The 23,628-nt window shown below is 30.4% G+C and overlaps 1 protein-coding gene across 4 annotated transcripts in view; it reads left to right on the top strand.

The window, feature by feature from the left end:
* Positions 1–23,628, top strand: part of LOC103569416 (zinc finger matrin-type protein 5) — a 54,554-nt gene that overhangs the window by 21,710 nt on the left and 9,216 nt on the right. The gene's annotated exons all lie outside the window — the stretch shown is intronic.

Here is a 23,628-nt window from a genome sequence, read left to right as displayed (position 1 = left end):
TTATCACCAAAACCACGCAACTAAATAAAAAAAATATGGGCGTCGGTTGACCCTGCGGGCCAGCCCCAAAACTTCCCGCTGTTTTCGACCTCAAAGAGCTCGAAAACATTAGTGTAGATATATTTTCGAGCTCGAAAATGCTATCACATGCAATTTTTTTTTTCGATCTTTTCAAGCTCTAACAAGTTACCTGTTATGCTGAAGTTTGAATATTTAAGAATCGAAAATCATCAATGAAGCGGTTTTTAAAATTTAGTTCCTGATTATGTTCAGTAAAATAAGTGTATTGAGGCAGAAATCAATGTCAGGAATCAAAATCAAGATTTAAATAAGTTCTGACTCATGTAAGAAACAATAAAATATGAAATATCCGATAAAAATATTAAAAACTACGTTTTTTGTTGATAATATGATTTAAACTAAAAACCAAGTTCGATGACATTATATGATCAAAAGAAACCATAAAAAAGATGAGTTGGTATGATATTAGGCACATTTTAGTACATTATATTATGATTTATCCGGAAAAAATAACATAAAATGTTATTTTTTGAACTTTTCAACACCGATATCTTTTGAACTAATCAATTGATTTTGATAGTTGACAAGGCAATCGACGCGTTTTATTGAATTCTGAAGCTGATCAAAATTTGAAATCGATCGCGTCAGTCGTTTCGAAAATATTTAGAAAAAACCGTTTTTCATCATTTCTTTCTCCCGCGATAACTCTCGAACGAATTATTTGATTTTGATGTTTGAGGTGGCAATCGACGCGTTTTACTGAGTACTAGAGCTAATTAGATTTTGAAAACGATCGTATAAGTCGTTTTTGAGAAATCAATAAAAAACTAAAAAAAAAATTTTTTTTTTTTTTTCGTAATTCGCAAATATTTTCGAGTCTATTCTATCAAATAATCTGAAATTTTTAGGAAAGTTGATGTCCAACAAGCTCTTTCGATTGCCACCTCAACCATCCAAATCGATTCATTAGTTCAAAAGTTACAAAGAGTTTACACACACACACACACACACACACACACACACACACACACACACACACACACACACACACGCACACACGCACACACACACACGCACGCACACACACACACACACACACACACACACACACACACACACACACACACACACACACACACACACACACACACACACACACACACACACACACACACACACACACACACACACACATACACACTTGGACATCATTCTGAAAATAGTCAGAATAGCTTCCTAGGACCTTAAAACGTCGACATCTGATGAAAACTCGATTTTCGAAAATCGGGGTGAAAACAATAACTTCCCGAAATTTTTGAAAATCGTCGATTTTCTTAGCGGGAAGTTAAAAAACTATAACTAAAACTTAACAAAGTGCTCAGAACTTATAAGCAAAAATAAAAACAGAGACTGGAAAACTAAAAACAGAGTTACGGCATGCCATGGTGTCGCTCAGTGTGTGGGTTTGTGGAGAGAGGGAGTGGTCCGGGTTACATCATTCCAAATTCATGTAGATTATCAGTGAATTTGCAACTTTTATTAAACAACAAATAATCTCAAATCTCTATTTAACAATTAACAAAATACTGTAGCTTTGTACAAATAATTCTTCTTTATAACAAAATACTAAATCTAATAATAATGAAATTAATCTTAACAAAAAGGTAAATTGACATCTAAAGTATATGTATCGATACATTAAAAATAAATTAATTAATTACTAGAGCTAATTATCAATCAGCTAATATTCAGCAACCTAGAACAATAAATTATAAAAACCGATATTCTCGAACATTCTCTTTAACAAAACTAGTAAAACTAATGTACATGGGTCTGATATTGACGTCAATTAGACGACAATTGGTTTAATAATTAAACATATTTCTTATAATTATTTTATAAAATAATATTCACAATAAATCGGGAACACGACTCTAACTGTAACAATATTCTCATAATTCTCTCAGTTCTTACATATATTCTTTAATCAAAACAGCATAATATCTCAAGACTCTGACTCGAACTCAATTAATTATTGATAATTATAATAATTATTTCATACCTGATTACTGCTGAATAATATATCAAGTAACGTCTCACACTGTTTTAAATAATATTTCTGTAACAATAATCTTAATCTGTAGTTTTCCGCAATGCCATGAACTGTAACGCCATTTCTGGACACGTCTGCTCGCTTCGAGCGACCAGAGCTGAATGCTCACGTCCGTCCTCTTCGAAGGTCTCCCTTCGACTTCTCTTTTCTCAATCACCACAATCCAAAACCTCAAACTAAATCTTATCAATATCAATAACTGACCTCTATATTCTAAATCCATAAATCTATTTCCAAACTCTACTATGTCGGTAACTGGAGGCTTATACCTCACCAAACGTACTCACTAAACCTGACTTTGAGTATGGATATCCTTGGTAGTTGCTCTCCTGGAACAGACTTCAGCTGGGATCGTTAAACTTAAACTAAGTGACCTATGACTTCCTCAGCGGTACAAGTGGTCATGGCTTGTCCTCTGAGGCCTGTCAGACAAAAACAATTAAAAATGACCAATCAGCTTCCACAACAGCAACGGTCACAATATTACTGTTGAGGCCTGCCAAACCAAAACTCAAAAACTGATCCCAATCTGCATCCATCAGATTCCTTATATACTGGAGCGCTAGCATTTCAGCTAGATCTCTGCAATCTACGAAGAAGTCTCATAGGGATAGAACTAGGTTCTATCATCAGATGATCCCGAGTGACTAATTCAACCCATACTCAAAATTCCAAAACTGTAAACTAAAATTCAAACTTTATCATTATCTCAAACTTTAAATCTCAAACCATATTCTATATTCAATTTCCATAATTCTGATTCTAAATCTTTACTATAATTTTTCTTAACAAAACCCATAACTGTAGCTAAACGTTACTCCATATTTAATTCTTAACTTTAACTTAAATCAAAAATCTGTATCAAAATCGTTAATACCTGTACGCTAAATTCTAAGTCTTGAATTACCATTCTCGTAAATACTGTAAAATCAGTTGGTGTTTGTGACGCTCACTTTGATTTCACCCCCATACGAAAAATAACGTCACAATATATATATGTAATAGAACCGACTTCTAAAGACATGATTGTGCTTACAATTCTTATCGGATCCCAATGAAATTTTCCACACTTATTCTATGTGTGATTATCACGCTTAAGTTCGAAGATGAGCTAAATAAGGTTGGATGGGATAAAACATTCACGGGATTTATAGGGATCTATAAGAAAATAATAAAATTTACAAAATTTCTATTCAGTTGCGAATGTATGAGGAAATGATTTAGTCACTAACAACTGGAATCTATGAGAAGATAATAAAACTAGCAAAATGTTTGTTTCAATGAGAACATATGAGGAAATCATTCCGTCAGTAATGATGGGACTCTATGAGAAAATAATAAAATTGACAAAATTTCTATTTGGATGAGAATGTATTAGGAAATGATCTTGTCACTTACAACTGGAATCTATGAGAAATTAATAAAATTAGCAAAATTTTTGTTTTAATGAGAATGCATGAGAAAATGATCCTGTCATTAATAATTGAATTTTATGAGAAAATAATAAAATTCATCATATTCCCGTTTGTATGTTCAATGACTTGTTGTCTCATGTAAGTTACGGTATTTACGCATATAAACATATTAGTCTAGTCAACAAGTGCCTTTTTGACGAAAATCTGTCCAAGACCACCGAAAATTATGATTAAGGTCTGATTTGATTCGAAATGGCATCTATAAAAAAAAAAATTAAAGTGGAAATTTGGGCCTGGCAAAAATTGTAAGTTATTACCAATTTAGTGAGAAAAAAAAAATGGTTTGGTTTTTTACAAATAGTTCAACAACTATTTGAGATATCCAAAATCTGTAAAAAGATCCTCAAAGAGCAGGAAATTTCCAAAAAAAGTCCTGTCTCCCCAAACTGTACCAACAATATTTATAATTTTAATTTAGCGGTGAAAATGGGACTAAAAACGAGTAGCAGCGCATGCACGCGCGTTAATAGAATCAATAGCATAATCGAAAAAAATTATTTTAACCGATTAAATATTGAGACAAATCGCTTTTCGCTTTCGCGATTTTTACCAGCAGCCACCAGAATTCGCGGGTTGAACCCTGGCTTAGGCTGGCTTCTAACAAATTTTTATTTTACTTGGACAGAGCAGTGGGCTGGGGTTCTTGCAAAGCAAAGACCCGCACTTATTCAAACATGGCAACGCCCCAGACAGGAAAGTACGACGGGCCCAGGCTTGGCTCAGGCTTGGTTCAACTATGTTGAACTCTGGGCCAAGCTTGTAAGCCAGCCTTGTTCCAGCCTTGGTAGAAGTCTGGAATGATAACTGGGTGCCAAGCCTGGTTGCCAGCCCTGACCCATGCTTGCTTGCCAGACCTGGCCCAACCTTGGTTGTCAGACCTGACCCATGCTTGCTTGCCAGACCTGGCCCAACCTTGGTTGTCAGACCTGACCCATGCTTGGTTGCCAGACTTGACCCATGCATCGAAAAAACACATAAATTCAATTAAAAAAAAAATTTATTATTATTAAAGTACTAGAGTTTGTGATCATTAACGTTTAAACTATTTAAGTAAAGTAAATAACGTGAAAAAAAACTCGGTGAAAATTCTGCTGGGCTCTGGGCGCGAACTGCCGTCCTTCTGATTGCTGGGTTTGAACGCTGGCTACTGGACGAACCTACTAACGTTCAATTGAAACTTTTATATGTTCTACTTGTTCATTTTACTACAACCACTCGGTTTTATGAAATATAAAGAGCAATTTAATTTATATTTTCGATTAAGAAAGAAGAAAACAATTTCGTATTATTTATATTATAATTACATAATTTTTTAAAATAAAATTTATTAAATTTAATTGATTATTTATCAAGAACCCAGCTTAATTATCTTACTCTACCACCATAATTCCCAAGTTAGGGTGACTCTCGGCTTGGCCAAGGCTAGGTTATCTAGTGTTGGCCGATGTTAGGGTAACCATCCAACGGCCGAGGCTAGGTTATTCAATCTTGGCCCATGTTAGGGTGACTCTAGGGTTGGCCAAAGCTAAGGTATTCAGTCTTGGCCCAAGCCTGGGTAATCATTGGAATGGCCAATACTAATTACCCAGTTATGGCCCAGGCATGGGACAGTATAGGTTTGCCAAGACGGGATTCCCAATAATGTCCCAGGCATGGCCCCGTCATTCAACTCGGGGGCTTCCTGTATGGGTAGAAGTTATTCATAGCTGGGTCCTAGCTAGGGTCTACCGTGGAAACCCAGAGCTCGGTGAACTAGTTCTGGTTCAAGCTTGGGCCAATATTGAAGAGCTAGAGCAGGGTTACCCTTGACTGGGTCTCGTTTGAGGCCAACAGCGGAAAGCCAGCGCTAGGTTGCTCACGACTGGGCCTTAGCTAGGGCCGACACTAGGAAGCCAGAGCTGGGCTTACTAGTTCTGGTTTAATCTCGGGCCAAGGATGGAAAGCCAGCGCTAGGTTGCCCACGACTGGACCTAAGCTAGGGCCGACATTGGGAAGCCAGAGCTAGGTTGCCCAGTCCTGGTCCGTGCTTAGCCCCGTTGTCAGAGCTTGTAAGTTCCTACATACGCGTATGTAAAATTCACTAACTTGCCTCACGGCTTATGACTTATCAATAAATTTCTTATTGTTGACGAACTTATCAATTCTTACTTAATTAATGATACTTTTATTAAACTATTGAAGGATCTTACCAGTAAAATAGGATATGAATAAGATGAACAAATAGTAGGTAAAATGAATGATTAACAATATGTGCAAGTTTATTGCTAATTATAATAATAAAAATTACTTACAAGAAAATGCAAGCGCTGGGTGTAATGTAGAGAGATGTGTAGCACAGTATAAATTTATATTACGAGGATCTCGCCAGTACGTACAGTGATAGTTACTTAAGCTAACTTTACTTTTAGAAATTAATAATTAAACAATAAAATATAATTGCAAGATAATTGCCAATAATGTACAGAATATCGCAAGTTAATTGCCTGAATTACAATTAGGTTTTGCAAGTAAATTGCCGGAATTAATACTGAATAATTAATATAAAAACGTCTGTACGCTAATTGATCCAGGATCGAAGTCATTGACTCATGATTGAGGGTCTGGGACTTGCCTCTGAACTCTGTCCCCACTTCACCCTTACGGTCATGCGTCGACGTGAAAATTAGTCATGTGACCACGGCACTATGACTTGTATAGTTTCAGACGGCAACAAGACGGGGAAAAATGGAAACCGCAAGGCTGAGGACGACGAAGACAATTCACATTGTCTCAAAATATTAAGAAATAAAAAAAATTTGGTTCTTTCTAAACACATGGATTAATAATAATCCACCAAAAAAAAAAAAAAATTTACCTCAATTTTTCAATTAACTATGCTTTTGTTATTTAGTTCATTTTTACTCGTTCAAAGTTTATATAAAAACTCTGATTATTTCTAAACTAAGAATCCAGGATTTTTTGACTTCGTAGAGCTGTTCTTGAAAGGGTTTAGAAAAAATCGCCGTTGGAAAAATTAAAAAATTTCGATATTTCACTTTTTTATTTACGATCTAAGGAATTGAAAAATTAAAAATGTAAATAAAGCAATCAAGGAATTTTATTTTTTTGATTATTTTGTTTTTTTATTGCTAAAAGCTACTTAACAATAATTTTTAAAAAATTATTACTTAAATCGTTCAAATAATTATTATAAACAAATGAATTGTTAATAAAATTAAAAAAAATTTTTTTTGGGAATAAGATGCTTGATGAAAATAATGATTTTCAAGAAAAAAATCGTCCCTTAAAAAAATTTTTTTATTGCTAAAAAGCGCATTTGCTAATTAACAATTTTTTTTTGTTGCTTAGTATTAATATTAATTAACTATTTTTTTTTTAAATCATAATTTATCATGTTCTCTTGTTTTATAAAAAAATAATTTTCCATTTGTTTATTAAACAAACAATTTGTTGTAAACAAATGAATTTTTACGCTACATTTTTTTTTTAAAATACTAAAAACAACCATGTGTTTTGTTTTTATCAGAAAACATTTTAGGAATATTTGAGTCGAATTTTATCTGTTTTTTCTTGTAATTTAATCAATTTAATAAAGGTTAAAACTGACATTTTTCAAGATTATGAAAAAAGAAAAGAAACAATTGAGTAACTTTCTTTAAAAAAATGCATTCAATGAATTTAAAACTATTAGAAAAAATAAAGAGAACATCACATTATCAAAATTTCAATAATAAATGAAAATAATTTTTTTCAAGCTTAGTCTTGGACATATATAGTACTGGATAGCTTCAAGTAAAAGAATAAATTTTGATTTCCAAATGCATGTAGTGGCCGAGCGGGCTAAAGCACTTGACTTGAACTGTTTTCAGAGCTTTAATCGAAGGGTCGTCAGTTCGAGTCCCATCACATGTTGGAAAATAATTAAAGATTTTTTTTTACCGAAGTTAAAAAATAATGTACAGTAGACTCTGGTTATAAGTTATATTTCTGTCTATACTCTTACTTACAGGAAAAAATGAAATTGACGTGAGAGTGAGTAGAGCGTCCGATGTAACTTATAACCAGAGTCTACTGTATAACTCTCAGTGGGTTAAAATGAGTTGTCAACTAGTAATTAAATTATTTTTTTAAACAAAGAAATAAATGATTTTGTTTTCTTATTCAATTCAACTGAAAATAATTTCAAAATTTAAATTACTCCAAATAATTTTTAATTATCTTAGGAAACAGAAATATACGATATTTCTCTCATTTTTTTTATTATTATCTCATAGAAACCCATAAGTATGTCGCCTACGAATTAACGTAAAAATAATAAAACTATTTTCTCATTCATTCTTATATAGCGGTAAGACTGGTATAAACTTGTACCCATAGAATCTTATAAGAAATTGACGCATTGCAAATTATTATCTCATAGATTCCCATAAGAATGCCACTTACGAATTCACGTGAAAAAATAAAACTATTTTCTCATTCATTCTTTTACAACAAGAAGAAACAAGACGTCTATATTTCCAATTGATTCTTTTACGAAATGTATAAGTACGACGCATTCCTAATCATTCTGATAAAAATGTGAACATGTAGAACAAATTTTATATAAGAATGAATGAGACATAAGTTGAAGGATTTGGTAAGTTTCTATCGGATTATGCTCGGGTTTGAATATTCTCATAGGTTTTAATATGGACTATCATTTTTTGATGGGACACTTTACCGATTCATTCTCATAAAAATTTTTTTATGAGAATCTATCGGATTTTTTAAGCAGGGTAGATATAACCACGCTTACTCAAAGCCTGTTTGTCAATCCAAGATTTTAGTAATACGTATTTAAATTAGTATTGCTCGTACATGTATATATAAATATATGAGTATACTAACAATATTAAAATTGCGGATTAAGAATTTCGGATTGATAGCCAAAAGTATAACGTAATCGTAACTGCAAAAAGTTGGAGATACTCAATGCGAGAATATTTTATTTTTGTGAGAGACTGTATCCAATACATTTTAGTTTTAAATATATAGATACACACTAATATAATCACACTGACGAGTATAATAAATGTGGTAACGCTGCAAACATTTATATAGAATAGTCAATAGATTAAACGTATAGGTAGCAATCTTTATATAGTGTGAGTTTAATATACATGTAGTTTGTTATTATTGACAATCACAAATTTTGGATAAAATTAATTTTTGTGCATATTTTCATAATTTATTTTTAAACTTGCAAGGAAATTGCAATTAAAAAGAAAAAATATTGTTCGATGTGTGCTACTTTCAATATCATAATTTGTAAAAATTCTAAAACTATTAGAAAAGCTCGGCTGACCAATTTCAAAACACAGTAACTGACAACAATAAAATTTTTGAAATATGTAGAGAATCATGTTCGCAAAACTCCATTGAAACTAAAAATATTAAAAAATCGATTTTGAAAAATTTGACACTTATTGTGTTTTGGAAGTGGGCAGCCGAGCTATCATTAATATAAGTTAATATCAAAAAATAATTTTTCTGTTTGTTTAAAATCATTGGATAAATGCTTAACATTCATAAAAATTATTTCCAAAAATTTTCCAAAAATTTTTTGACCTCCAATACTTTCATACTGAAAACTTAACCTAACTAAGTGACACTTGAATTTCCGCGGGTTAAGTATGACGACTGCAACGTTGCCGAGTTTTAATTGCTGTACTCCACCACACGTCAAGTATTTTAAAATTATTTATATTTTAAAAATCAATATTTTGTAAATAAATCGGTCAAAAAATTCAGTTTTTTTTTAAATTTCTAACTTTTTCATTTAACAGTGGATAAGTTTGTTAAAAAAATGGTAAAAACCGTTTCCAAGATATTCAGGAAACTACATGTTTTTATTATACTTGGTAGATCTCCAGCATGTTAATTATACACTTTTTGATTGTTAATATTTCGTCTTACAATCGGTGAAAAAATTTCGTTTTTTTTTCATTAAATATTAGACATTTTTGTTAATCTCATGTTTAAATTTATTCGAATTCCTAAGAAGAGTTGTTTTGCGAGTGAACTACCTTAAACAAAGAGTGAGCTATCAAAAAATCAGGGCAGTGCTGAAAATTTTTGATAAACCTACTTTCCATTCTGGCTGCTAGATGGCATTTTTTTATTATAAAATTTTTTTTTCGTTGCGCGAAAAATGTTCCAATGTTCAGGTATATGGTTTTTGATAATTGATGAAGAGAAAATAACGTAAAAATTCAGTTTGTATATAATTATAACTATATATAAAATATATTGACTGTATAATAGAGTAGAGTTGAACCGAATACATAAATAAAAAGCAAAACGGCACGAGTCTTATAGTGAGGCTTGGGCGCAAACGTTGTTGAGCACAATAGTGGGGGAACCTTAATTCTAAGAATTTTTTTCCTTACAGCCTTGAACTAGTCTTATAACGAGGTTCGACAGTATGAGGTTGCTAAAAAAATACACATACTGTATAAATATAATTTTGTTAAGTTGACTACCTAAAGAAATTTCAATAAAAAAACATTTGAGCCAGCTACTGTCATGCCATACTATGACATAAAGTTCGCTAGAGAACAAAAATTCGACAAAAATCCGAGTTTCTTCTTGTGAATCAACACAAAATAATTTTTTTATAGCATAAAATATTAATTTAAAAATCTGAATAAATTATAGTGCCATCTAGACACTTGAAAGAATATATCCCCACATAAAAAAAATTTTTAGCTTGTTTAAGTTATTTAATTATTAATTAACAAATTTTTCGGAGACTTGAGTTTTTATAAAATCTCTTAAAAATGTTTAAAAAATGTGTCTATAAATTTTTCTTTTTTTGGGAGCTCTTGTTATATAAATAATGAACAAGAAGATTCCGTTGTAATAGTTTATAAAAGTTTTTTCATTTGTTTACAATGATTTTTCAAAGTTATCAAAAATTGAAATATCCGGCTAATGTTAATAGACAAATTGTATATTAAAAAAATTTTTTTTTTATCATTCTGTTGTCTTAGTAGGATAATGGTTTTTAAAAAAAAATTTTTCTTAAAAAAATTTTTTAATTGTTTTTTTTCATTCATCCACCATTTAAATTATTTATTAAAAAATAATTTTTTTGTTTTAAATCATTATTTACAATTCTCAATATAATTACGTAAAAAATTTTTTGTCTATTGAAATTTTCATCGTTTACTTTATAAACAATTTGTTATAAACAAATTTTCATTTTCATTATATTTTTTTTCCGTCGCTTTCAAAAATTTCAAATACAGCCATGTGCATTAAAGTTGTAATAAAAATTTTTCTCTATTTTTTATTGAATTTTAAAATACTTTACCCCATCAAAGTTGAAGCAGTCAACTATTTTATCAACTTATAAATTGTTATAACTTTTAAACTACTGATGATACGGTCTTAGACATTCAAGACGATCATTTAGACAATTTATTGATTTATATAATAAACTTTTAACATGCTCGATATCTATTATGGTTCAATTTTTATAAGCATTTGTTTATAAAAAAATGCATTACTTGAATTTTTAAATAATTATATCTTTTAAACTATTGAAGTTACGACTTTTATGATTGAAGACAATTTTATAGAGTAGTTATTGGACTACTCAAAAATAATATTTGTATATTTTTAATTCCATTTGTTTATCATTTTTTTTTATTTATTCAAATTATTACACGGTTAAGGGTACATTTGCTGGAATTTATTGTCACATTTATACTCATACACACAAAAGATTTTTCCATGTAGATATTTTTAGTTAGGAAATCTATACTTGCTAACTGTCGAGGTTACATTTCTGTAAAAAGTTCATTCAATTCTGTAAATTTCTTCCAGGCTGCATTATTGGCAAAAATTTTGAGAAATTTAGAACCATCTAAATTAGTTCATTCATTACAAAAATATGAGAGGTTTACACACACACACACACACACACCGCTCTGAAAATGTTTGAATGGCATCTTCGCACCTTCAAACGACGACTTATGATGAAAACCCGATTTCGAAAATCAGGGTGAAACCAATAACTTCCTGAATTTTTTGAAAATCATCGATTTTCTTAGCGGGAAGTTGTAAAATATCAGACTAAAAAAAGTTCTTAATAATCATACTAATCCTTACTCTAAAGACGATGCATTTTCCATCCAACTAACATAGAACTTTGCCACTTAAAAAATTTTTTTTTTCTCTTGAATAAAGTAAGATACAAAAATGGATTCTACATATTCGTGTAGGAAATTGAGTGCTCTGCAAAAAAGTTCTATAATTTGTTGATATATTCACTTCTTCAAAAATTATTCAAGGTTAAAGTTAAACTCATTCTAAATTTGAGACTTCTACTACTTTTATGGCGAAATCGTTATGATTTAGATGAAATTTGGTTATTTATTTCCAAACATATTTAATCGCTGATAGTACTATAAATAGTCTCAAGTCTCGATGAAAAGTAATTTTGTATAGTTATCTACAATCAGGAGACACGGTAGGGTCTCGCGCCAAGTACACGTTTAAACAGTTGTATATGTGTGAAGTGTCATGGCGCGAGCTACCGTACTACTATATACCGTAGACAGAGTGGTTTTTGGCTCATTCTAGCACTCATTTTTATAAACTTTTTTAAAATAGTAAATTTTCAAAAAATTCTTTCTATATTCGAAAGATAATTGATTGTTCGTCTTAAAATTATGAAACTTTATTCATTTTAGTTATGAGAACTAATTTAAATATTGAAATTAGGCCAGCATGTACTATAGCACCCCCAATTTAGACGTTTTCAAAATTTTTTCATGCAAAAAGGGCACTGCCAGAGAATAAAAAGTCATAAGAAATGCCATGATGCAGTAAAACATTGAAATTTTTTTTTTGCAATGATTCATTATTGCGCCACCAGCGGTGCTTCGGTCTGTATTTTTTACTATAGTTTCATACGGAAATTTTTTATGAGCATAAATAAATACGTTTCATAATCATAAATAAATCCGTTTTGATATTTAAGATGAATTTTCTTTATTTGAAGTCAGTGTTCATTATTATAATTTCAATCAATTTTCCCCGATTTTGCATAAATACTACAGAAAAACCATACATCTTACTTTAGTTTTACTTGAAATTGTTGTGAGTTGCATGCGAATTGTCATAAGTAGAAGAAAAAACTTGACAACTATTTCAATCAAACTAATGTCAATTTTTTACCAATTAGCTTAAATAAAATTAAATTGAAGAACTCCGTATAGCTATTTTAGATTGAAATTGACAGTAATTTGACATTGAAATTACTGAAAATTTGCTGCACGAATTTGCCGCCAATTTAACAACAAAAGTTAAAAAGAAAAATTTACGGTTAATTTTTGCTCAATTTCGAGGTAACACTTTTTGCTACACATAAAAGTCGGTAATGGTCATTCTTACCATTTAAGAAGGTAATCAAATTTATACTTGAAAATGTCTTCAACTCGAATATAAAAAAATAGTTTACAATTTTTCAAGTGAAATTAACAATAAATTGGAGTAAAAATTTACCTGGAAATTGACGAAAAATTTTTCTAGTAAGCTTTCGAAATGAATTTGCGTTTTAGTTCGGGTAGTAAATTTACGTCAAGTTGTATAGCAAGTTGTATATAAATTGTCCTCGAAAACAGAATTGTCCGAAGTTGACGGACATTTGATGAAATTTCCCAGGAAACTTTTGCTTAACAAACTGTGGTATTAGGGTGTCTATTTAAAATATTTAAACTTCTTGATATTGCAGTTATATTCGCTAGGACGTACCAAAATGAGCTCTACTTACTTAGCCGTACAATAATAATTATTCGTACAATAATATTAATCGAGTAATATTATAAAAAATCAATGCTAATTGTAAGGATATTCCCTAATCGTACAGTTTACTTAGCAAAATTTAAGTTGCGAAAGTTTCCTCGAAATTTTCGTCAAATGTCCGTCAACTTCGGGCTCTTCCGTTTTTGACGAGAATTTGCATAAAACTTGCGAAACAATTTGACGTAAACTTACTATCCGAATTCGAATCCAAATTTATTTTAAAAGTCGTATACAAAATACCGTCAAAAACGGAAAAGCCCGAAGTTATCAGACATTTGACGAAAATTTCATGGGAACTTTTATTAGTGTTTTTTTCTAGTAATCAAAAAGTGACCTCTAAATTAAGGAAAAATCAACCGTTAATTTTTTTTCCAAGTTTTGATATTAAATTGTCGGCCAATTCGGACAGCAAACTTCGATAATTTTAATTATCAAATTACTATCAATTTCAAGCTAAGGTTGCTTTTAGGGTTATTTCGTACATCTAACATTGTGGCGCTACCTGTCAATATCTTATTAGCAAAATTTGAAAATCGGGTTTTTAACGAATGGAAACATATAATTATTTTTAATCGGAAGATTTATTATCGTTATACAAAAAAAAATATTATTTTTATTGAAGACTACTAATGGCAAATCTAGTTTCTTAATTACATTTTTATTACAAATAAATTACTGTTTTCTTTGTTTTAACCGGCAATTATCGACAAATGATTTCCTAGTGATTTAAATGGAAAAATTAATAAAATATCGAAGTAGAGGGGTCAAATGGAAAAAATTAAAGGCTAATTTTTATTTTCTTTTTCATAATTAAGCAATTAACTCACAAACAACTTTGATAGACCGACATTGATCGACAAACGACCAAAAAACGATTGCAATCAGAATAAATCAGATCGGTTTACATTGAGTTGGTTTATAATGAGGAGTTAAGTAAGTGGAGCTGAGATATACAACTTCAGCCATAAGCGATTTCTGATAATCAAGTTGGGAGCGAGCTAGTGGCAACCAACTGCAGCAACTTGTTATCAAGTTGGCCGCAAAGATTGTTGGCATTTCCATAAGTTGACGGCAATTAGTCGCCTATTTTCTGAGAAAATGTGTGCCAGCAGCTGGCATTCCCTTAGTTGACAGGGTTGACAGAAAGTTAACTTCAATTTTCTCAGAAAGTTGGCGTCAGGTTGCGGCAGTCGATTATCGTCAACTTTCTAGGAATGTTGGTAACAACTTGTAGTCAATAATAACGTCAAAATTTTGAATTTCGTTCTGTTGTATATAAAGTTATATCCGCTAAACAGTACCAAAATCGGGCAACTTAGTGCTATATATATGTGTATGTATAGATATAAATGTAGATCAGTTGAAGTATGTTTACGTAGTAATTGCTTCAAAAATACGTATAATTATCTCTAATTAAGTAATTATTATTGACTAACAATTAATAATGCATCAGATAATTTTAAAAATTTTCAAAATATAATCCGTGATTAACTTTCTTATGTTCTATCTAGCTACCCGCAATGTCTATATTTAAAAACTAACTCTTTAATAAGGGATCTACAGTGTATATATATATAATTTAGTGCCATCTACAGATTAATTAAATTATCATTTTTATTTAGTAATTGCGTTGAAAATATGTATAGATCTCTAATTAATACTTTATTATTGACAAACAATGAATTATGCGTCAAATAATACTAAAAATTGAAAAATATAATAACACTAAAAAAAAAAAAATAAATCCTACCAAAAACAGATTCTCTGCATAAAGTCGCGCCAAGTACACGTTTAAAATTTTTTAAAAGTAAAAAAAAAATTATTTTTTACAAAAAAAAAAAAGGCAAATCGAAAAAATACCAAGTACCTAGTATGATGCAAAATCATAACAAACATTTTCATAAAATTTAAAAATAAATTGTATAACAAAATTTCAATGTACTTGGTGTGCGTTACTACATGTACTCAAGCAAAATTAATTTCTAATAAAATCAAATATGTTTTTTTTTTTTACTCTTTTGTAAGCACACCAAGTACATTGAAATTTTGTTATACAATTTATTTTTAAATTTTATGAAAATGTTTGTTATGATTTTGCATCATACTAGGTACTTGGTATTTTTTCGATTTGACTTTTTTTTTTTGTAAAAAATAATTTTTTTTTACTTTTAAAAAATTTTAAACGTGTACTTGGCGCGACTTTATACAGAGAATCTGTTTTTGGTAGGATTATATATGACTCCGTATATAATCATACCTGAAAATTGGCCCGATCTGATCATATATAATCATGCATGAACGAATATAGTCGTTACATTCTGAATTCTCTATATGTTAGACAGAATATTTTTAAATTGACCAGGTTGACGTCGTTAGGGTGTCGATGGACCTCGATCAAGCTCAATTTTTCACGGCTTCAAGATATTAACAAGCCACACCGTGATTCTAATCTGCCAGGGTATATTTTTTTTCAATAAAATTATCGCAAATAATAATCTTTGGCCGAAAACCGGCCGAAACATGGCCGATATGTGGCCGACAGTCGAATCGTCTTGTTTTCGGCTATAGTATTTTTTATTAAATAAAATTATGGTACTTAAAAAAATTTTCATGCAACTCAAAATAGAACATAAGTTGTGGTACCCAAAAATGTAATTCAAAATTTTGAGAAAAATTATGTTTTCAATCTATAAAATGTTAAAGTAACTCACTAAGTTATAATTTTATACAAGACATAGTAAAAACATTTGATTATTAAATAGTTAGAGTGACATAATTTTTATAGGAATAGTTTACATTTTGGTACAATATAAAATTTTCGTTTGCTGTATCATTGATGTAAGTTATATGACACTTCGTGGTTGAGTGAAAATATATAAACGAGCAAAAATGAAATATCGATTTCTTTAACTTTATATGAGCAAAATTTTTCATTATTAAGGGGGTGGGGTATGGGCTAAATCGTGAAAAAAAAAAACGCTTTTTTCATGAATTTTTTATAGGCGTATGGATTGAGCAACATTATTAAAACCTTTTGAACATTATTAAGTTTATATTCAACAACATTAAGTAACTTTTTTAGGTAATAGTATTTGCAAACAAGCCGGTGATGGAGCTTTTCCCAGAACGTCTTTAAAAAAAGATGATTTGCGGTGAAAAGTGTATCTCAGCAGCAAATTATCTGGAAAAAAAAACCATTGAAATTTAATCAAAGCATTATTAAAACCTCCCCCCAACGTTCCCTGATTATTTTTTTTTAATTTTTCAATTTTTTGTGGTCATTTTAAATAAAAACTACCTTTTTTTCTGGAAATTTGCGTCATTTTGGGGGTGGGAAACCCCCTTGATGTAAAAAAAAATTCTAAAACTCAACGTTGGGGGGAGGTTTTTTATACGTAGAAAGTGTGTACCAAGTTTGAAATGAATCGGTAATGTAGTTTTAAAATAGCAGTGCTCACGGACTTTGAAAAAGTAGTTTCGAGGAAAATGCGTGTAAAGTTTTAGATGCTAAAAAAGTAAAAAAAAAAAAAGAATTTTTTTTTTTAACTTATACTGAATCATCGATTCCATTTCCATAAAGTAGAGTTCCTGCAGCAGCTTCGATTTTTCCAGCCTCTAATTTCTAAGAAGACCAATTAGTTTATAACTTTGAGAGTTTTGCTCTGATCGACTTCAAATTTGGAGACAATATTCTTAAAATGTGTAGTTATAAGAAAATGAAAGAAATAAAAATTCGATTTTCAGCCCCCCCCCCCTCTCTTAATTATTAACAGATTATAATTTTAAACAGTTATTTTTTATGAATATATATAAAGGGAACTCGTAATTATTCCGTCGTCAATATAAATGTCTAAATATCCTCCGTGAAAAAAATTTATAAAAAAATCGGTCTATCGGCCAGCCCCAAAAGGTCCCGCTGTTTTCAAGCTCGTTGAGTTCGAGAACACCGTTGTGAATATATTTTCGTATACACGGTGGTAAAATTGCACATCTTTTCTACCCAGACGACACACTTAGTCAAAACTAAGTTGGACATTAACCGGAGGTATAATCAAAATTCCTCATTACGTGTGGTATCTAACCACATCCACTACGAGCCCAACCTCACTTGGGCCCATGCACTCCTCCCATCTCAGAAAGTAAAGAGACTCTGGTCGAAGTGGGGCTTGGAATGGGCCCTCCATAGCACCAATTTCATGTATTGGTCGACATACCACAGTTAGTCAAGAGGGGACGTGGTTTCTTCCCCTGCCTTCCTGAAAAGAAATCCAGTTCAATTTTCTGGGTACACAGTGGAACCACGGTGGCAACACCTTGTAATCTCGGTAGTAAAATGGCACAAACCTACCGTGTTTCCACCGTGATTCAAAACTGCCAGGGATAATTTGGGCGAAAACTGGCCGAAAAACGACCGATTCATTTGTCGTCCAAATATCTGCCGAATTTCGGCCTCTTTAAGAAGAATAAAAATTTTTCGGCCATTTTTTGGCCAAATGTCGGCTTCTTTCAATAAAATTTTATAGTTTCGGCGTGATTTCAGGCAAATTAAGCTGTTTCGGCCTTTTTTCAGCCAAATATTATCACCTTGGATATTTGTAAATTATTAATTAAATAATTTAATTCGGATTTATTCTTTTCAATCAATTTCGGTGAAATTTAAATTGAAAAAAAAAAAAATAATAATAATAAATAAATAAATTACGATCGGTTAACCTATTATTTTACTAAGCGGTTACCTGTCCAATTAATGTTCCACGTTGGTGCTGCTTAACTCTGGTTATCGCTGGATTGTAGTTAGGGCTGCACTCAAGATCGAGATTATTTTGATCTTGTCTTGATCTCGTCTCGACTTATTAAGACGAGACCAAGACGATACTATAGATTAGGGTGGTCCTTAGCAGGGATGTTTTCGAATTTCTTTGCTCCCAGGGCCTCAAATGCTTCCAAATGGATAAAAACAAATTCCCTCAAAATTTGAGCTCTTAATATTAACTCTAAGATAGTCCGCATTCCAACCAAAGTTTCTCATGGAAATAACATGGGAAAAATTTCTTTCGTTCTTTAGAATTTTCTAACTCAGAGACAACTAATTCTAAAATGATGAGACATACCTATTTTTATAGCGCATTTGATGCTCTACAAAAAAGGTATCTTATGGTTTCTCGCTAAGTTCATTGGTTCAAAAGTTATTCGAGCTCAAAATTGAATTTATATATAAATGTTAATTCTATCAAGCATATTTATAAAATAAACCTATGTGTTACGAAATACACTTATATTTTTAATTTTTAAGCTTCCCAATTTTCTAAACCTTTCTTTGAACTTTTCAACGTAATCACTATTTAAAAAAAAAATAAAAAATATCAGTGGCTTATATATAATTTGAACATAGTCTTATTCCTATCGTTAAGGTCATTCCACACGGAAAAAAAATTCGACGAAAAATTCCAATATTACTATCGTAATCCTGGACTATACTTTTATTATCTGTAACTTTGAAATAAATGATACGAAAATTTACAGTTATTAAAAGTTTTTTACTATTCACTATCGTAATTTCATTAAGAGATTGTTGTATAAAATTCAATAAGAAATATTACAATCTTACTATCGTAAATAATAAATGAATAAAAAATATGATTTAATTATAATATTTATTCTTTTAGTCTTCCTCTTAATTTACAGTACTGCCTCTATGTTTTTACAATACAAGCCACAAAAATTACAATCAGTGCTGCCAGAACGTGCGATATTTTTACCCCCTCCTGAGATGAAATAGCATTGAGTGTAATGACAGGAGGGGGTAAAAATATCACACGTTCTGGCATCACTGATTACGATAGTTGGATTGTAAATTTTCTGAAATGGTATAGTATATGCCACCTGAAGCGTTTACGTATGAAAGACAAATGTTGTCACAATACCATGATGTGAAGCTTGTGTGACAGTATATATGTATATACAAATCATGACATCTATTTTGTTCGTATTATTTGTGGTTCAACTATACATATATATGAATCAGTGCATCTTTATCTACACTGTAGTGCAGAAATAGAGGTTATTTTTCATGACGTTTTTCGGACAATGATAAATAAAAAATTAAAAAAAAAAACTGTGCTTTCTTCATTACTAACCTACATAAATTAAGAAATATAATAATTTGGTGGTGAAAGTATAAGTCTACTATTCAATTTTTATTAAACTAAATATTCTGTGGGTATATCGTTCGTTTTAAAATTATTTATCTGGACATGAAGTTTATTTTTATAAATAAGTAGTATTATTGTCATAGGATGAATGATTATAAATAAACGAATTTTTTTTTTTTTAATAAATTCAATTCTCCCGATTTTGTTACAGAGTATTATTCATTTGTCGACAATGAATAATTTTATCCGACTTGGCGATGAAAACATTTCAATAACCTCAAATTATGGACATTTAATGTTTTTTTATGAAGTTAGCCGACGCCTAATAATTTTTGGATTTTTTTAAAAATGCTAAATTATGAAAAAAAAAAATTTTCGAAAGTTTGCACCTATGATTTTTTTTAATTCCTATATGTGCATATTTTGGATATAAAAAAATAAGTTATTTTTATTCAAAAAGAAACAAGCATAATACTTTTTAAACTTGATGTGATATTATAACTTATATGTTAAATTAATGAATAATTGATAATAATTAATAAATTTTATATACCAAAAAAATATATTTAAAAAAGTATTAAATATATGTTTTATTATTATTACTTCAACATCTTTTATTTTTATTTCGACATTGTATTCACCTTCTCAATGTAATTATTAAAAAAAAAAAAAATACAAAATGATAAATTTTCTTTTTCTTTTATTATAAGTTCTACTTTTTTAAGAAAATAAATTTTACTCGGTTGACTTCTAATTGTACTTTTGTATTTAAAAAAATTCTACATTACCGACTCATTCATTTTACGATAGTTGTATTGTAATTTATATTAACACAACTTGTATAATTTACTCTATAGTATCTGATGTTTTCTTTCTTGTAGTAGTATTAATTATAAAACAAAATTTACGATAGTCTATTATAAAAAATATGATTTAAATTTTATAGTCCAACGTTACAATACTATATAATGAAAATTACAATAGTTAAATCATAAAAAATCCGGGAATTTTTTTTCCGTGCAGTTTCGGAACGATTTGGAATGAGTACGGGTGTTTTAAGCCTAAATCAGTCTAAATGGTGTAGAACTGGAGATTTCAAGAAGGGTTTACTATTGGTAAGAAGTCTGAAAGCTGTTAATGACATAGCTAAGCGTGCAGTTAAACTAATTGAAGATTACAATTGTATACTGAGTAAGAATCCAGAGCAGCAGCAATTTATTGTTGTTTACAGAGTATAAGCAATATTATGTTGAAACTCAAAAAAATTTAATCGTTGAAAATATGAAAATTAATTAATGTTAAGGATTCGAATAGTATCAAATTCCATCTGTACCTTAATTTAGTATTTTTAAATATTGAGAAACTTTCAATTTTTTAATCGACAAAACATGCGTATTGATAACAGTTAAAAAAAAATGTAGACTCAAGGAGCTCGAAAACATTAGTGTGAATATATTTTTGAGCTCTTTGAGCTCGAAAATGCTATTACATGCAGTTGTTTTTTTATGATCTTTACAAGCTCTAACAAGTTACGTTTTGTGCTAATGTTTGTAAATTTAAGAACCGAAAATCATGAATGAAGAAGCGGTTATTGAAATTCAATTCCCGACCATGTTCAATAAAATAAGTATATTGAGGCAGAAATCAATGTCAGTGATCAAAATCAAGATTTAGATAGAATTTGACTCATGTCAGAGCAAAAATATATATACAATATCCGAGAGAAATATTAAAAACTGTAATTTTTTAATTTTTTTGTTGACAATATGATTTAAACTAAAGAAAAAAAATGACATTATATTATGATCGAAAGAAACCACAACGAGGAAAAGTTGGTATGATTTCAGACACTTGTTAGTACATTATATTTTGATTTATGCGGAAAAAATAACATAAAATGTTATTTTTTTCACGTTTCAACGCTGATATCTTTTGAACTAAGTAACCGTTTTTAACATTTGAGGTAGCAATTGGCACATTTCATTGAGTTCTAGAGCCGATTGAAATTTGAAATCGATCAGGTCAGTCGTTTCGAAGATATTTGGAAAAACCCGTTTTTTTACCATTTCTTTCTCCAACGATGTATATCTCTCGAATACATGAACTGATTGAGATGGTTGAAGCGGCAATTGATGCGTTCCTCTAAGTTCTAGAGCTAGTTAGATTTTGGAATTGTTTGGTTGAGTTTTCTCAAAGATATTCGCAAATAACTGTTTTTTACCGTTTCTTGCCCCCGCAGTATCTCTAAACGAATTAAGCGATTGAGATGGCTAGGATGGCAATCGACGCGTTTTTTCAAATTCTAGAGCTGATTAGATTTTGAAGTCTATCATTTAAGTCGTTTCTGAGAAATCACTGAGAAACTAAAAAAAAAATTGTTTTTTCCGTAATTCGCCAATATTTTCGAGTCAACGTGATCAAATGATCTGAAATTTTCAGAAAAGTTGACGACTGATAAGTTCTTTCGATTGCCGCCTTAACCATCTAAATCGATTCATTAATTAAAAAGTTACAAAGAGTTTACACACACACACGCACGCACACATACACACACTCGGACATCATTCTGAAAATAGTCAGAATAGCTTCCTAGGGCCTCAAAACGTCATCATCCGATAAAAAATCGATTTTTGAAAATCAGGGTGAAAACAATAACTTTCCGATATTTTTGAAAATTTACAATTTTCTTAGTGGGAAATTAAAAATTATATTAACATGAATTGATCATAAATAAAATAACTTAAAAAAAAATGTCATAAATTTTACAGCACAAGTAGATATCTCATAAAAAAACTTAATAATATTGTCATTTATATAAAAATTAAATTTTGAGCTCGAATAACTTTTGAACTAATGAACTTAGCGAGAAACCATAAGATACCTTTTTTGTAGAGCATCAAATGCGCTATAAAAATATGTTATTATTATATTTATTTATTTCAGCTTTAGAGCCTAGAAATAGGACTGGGTACATATAATCTTACATGTATTTGTTTCTTTTACTTCCTATTACATTATATTATCTTAAATTAATTTTACTTTACTTTTATACAATGCGTACTTTTTCTCTAAATTATTATATATTATATATTATTATATTATTTATTTTCTATATATTTTCTGTTATATGCATTTTCACTTCATAATTTCTATCAATAGTCAATAGTCTTTTAATGTTATTTTAAATTCTTTTTAAGATCTTCTCTAAATTTTAACTTCCTATTTTTGGTATCTGTCCTAACTATCTTTAATTTATCACACACATAAATATCAAAGCAATGGAAGACAATGCTTTGCTGCTTCTTCCTTTTATCAATCTTCAGATTTCTTTCCCGTTTCCTTGTTCTTCCTCTGTATATCACGTTTCTTTTTTTCTATTTCTTTTAACCAAATAGCTGCCTCTTTCAGACCTTCATTACTCAATATTTCTTCAATTGATAGCGCTGTTCTTTTTACTTCACCACATTCTATTCACCAGTGTTCTAATCGGTCTTGTCCCTTGCCAAAAAGCCAGCATGCCCTTTCTTTATCACTTTTCCACATCTTGTTAGCTTCTTCTAACGTCCCACACCTTGCTTTTGCTATTATAACGTAGTTTTCTTCATATGCTCTCTCCAGGTATTCTGGTAGTTCTCCTGTATGTATTTCTTTATATCTTTGGTTGTACTTTAGTTTTTCTATTCTATTCCATTGTAGCTGTCTTTGCACATCCATTCCTCGTGCTTTTATCTCAGCACTAACATGCCCTCTTGCATTTTTTATTTCATCTACTCTTTCTTGGCTCAGCCCACACTCGTTAAGAAATTTCCTCCTACATTCTAAATTCTTTTTACAACCTTTTCCTTTGGTTCTTTCCATCAGACATTCTTTCACAATTCCTCCTTTCCTCATAATCTGCTGCTAGCTTTGCAAATCTTATTCTCAGTTTTTCGTGTTTAGTTTCTTCTAGTAAGATGAAGTTTGGTGTGCATCTTTCCAACCCAAGCGTCCATTTTAGATATTTTTTCTATGCTCT

Source organism: Microplitis demolitor, chromosome 2 (assembly GCF_026212275.2).
Source record: "Microplitis demolitor isolate Queensland-Clemson2020A chromosome 2, iyMicDemo2.1a, whole genome shotgun sequence".
Lineage (NCBI taxonomy): Eukaryota > Metazoa > Arthropoda > Insecta > Hymenoptera > Braconidae > Microplitis > Microplitis demolitor.
This window is presented reverse-complemented; position numbering and strand designations above follow the sequence as displayed.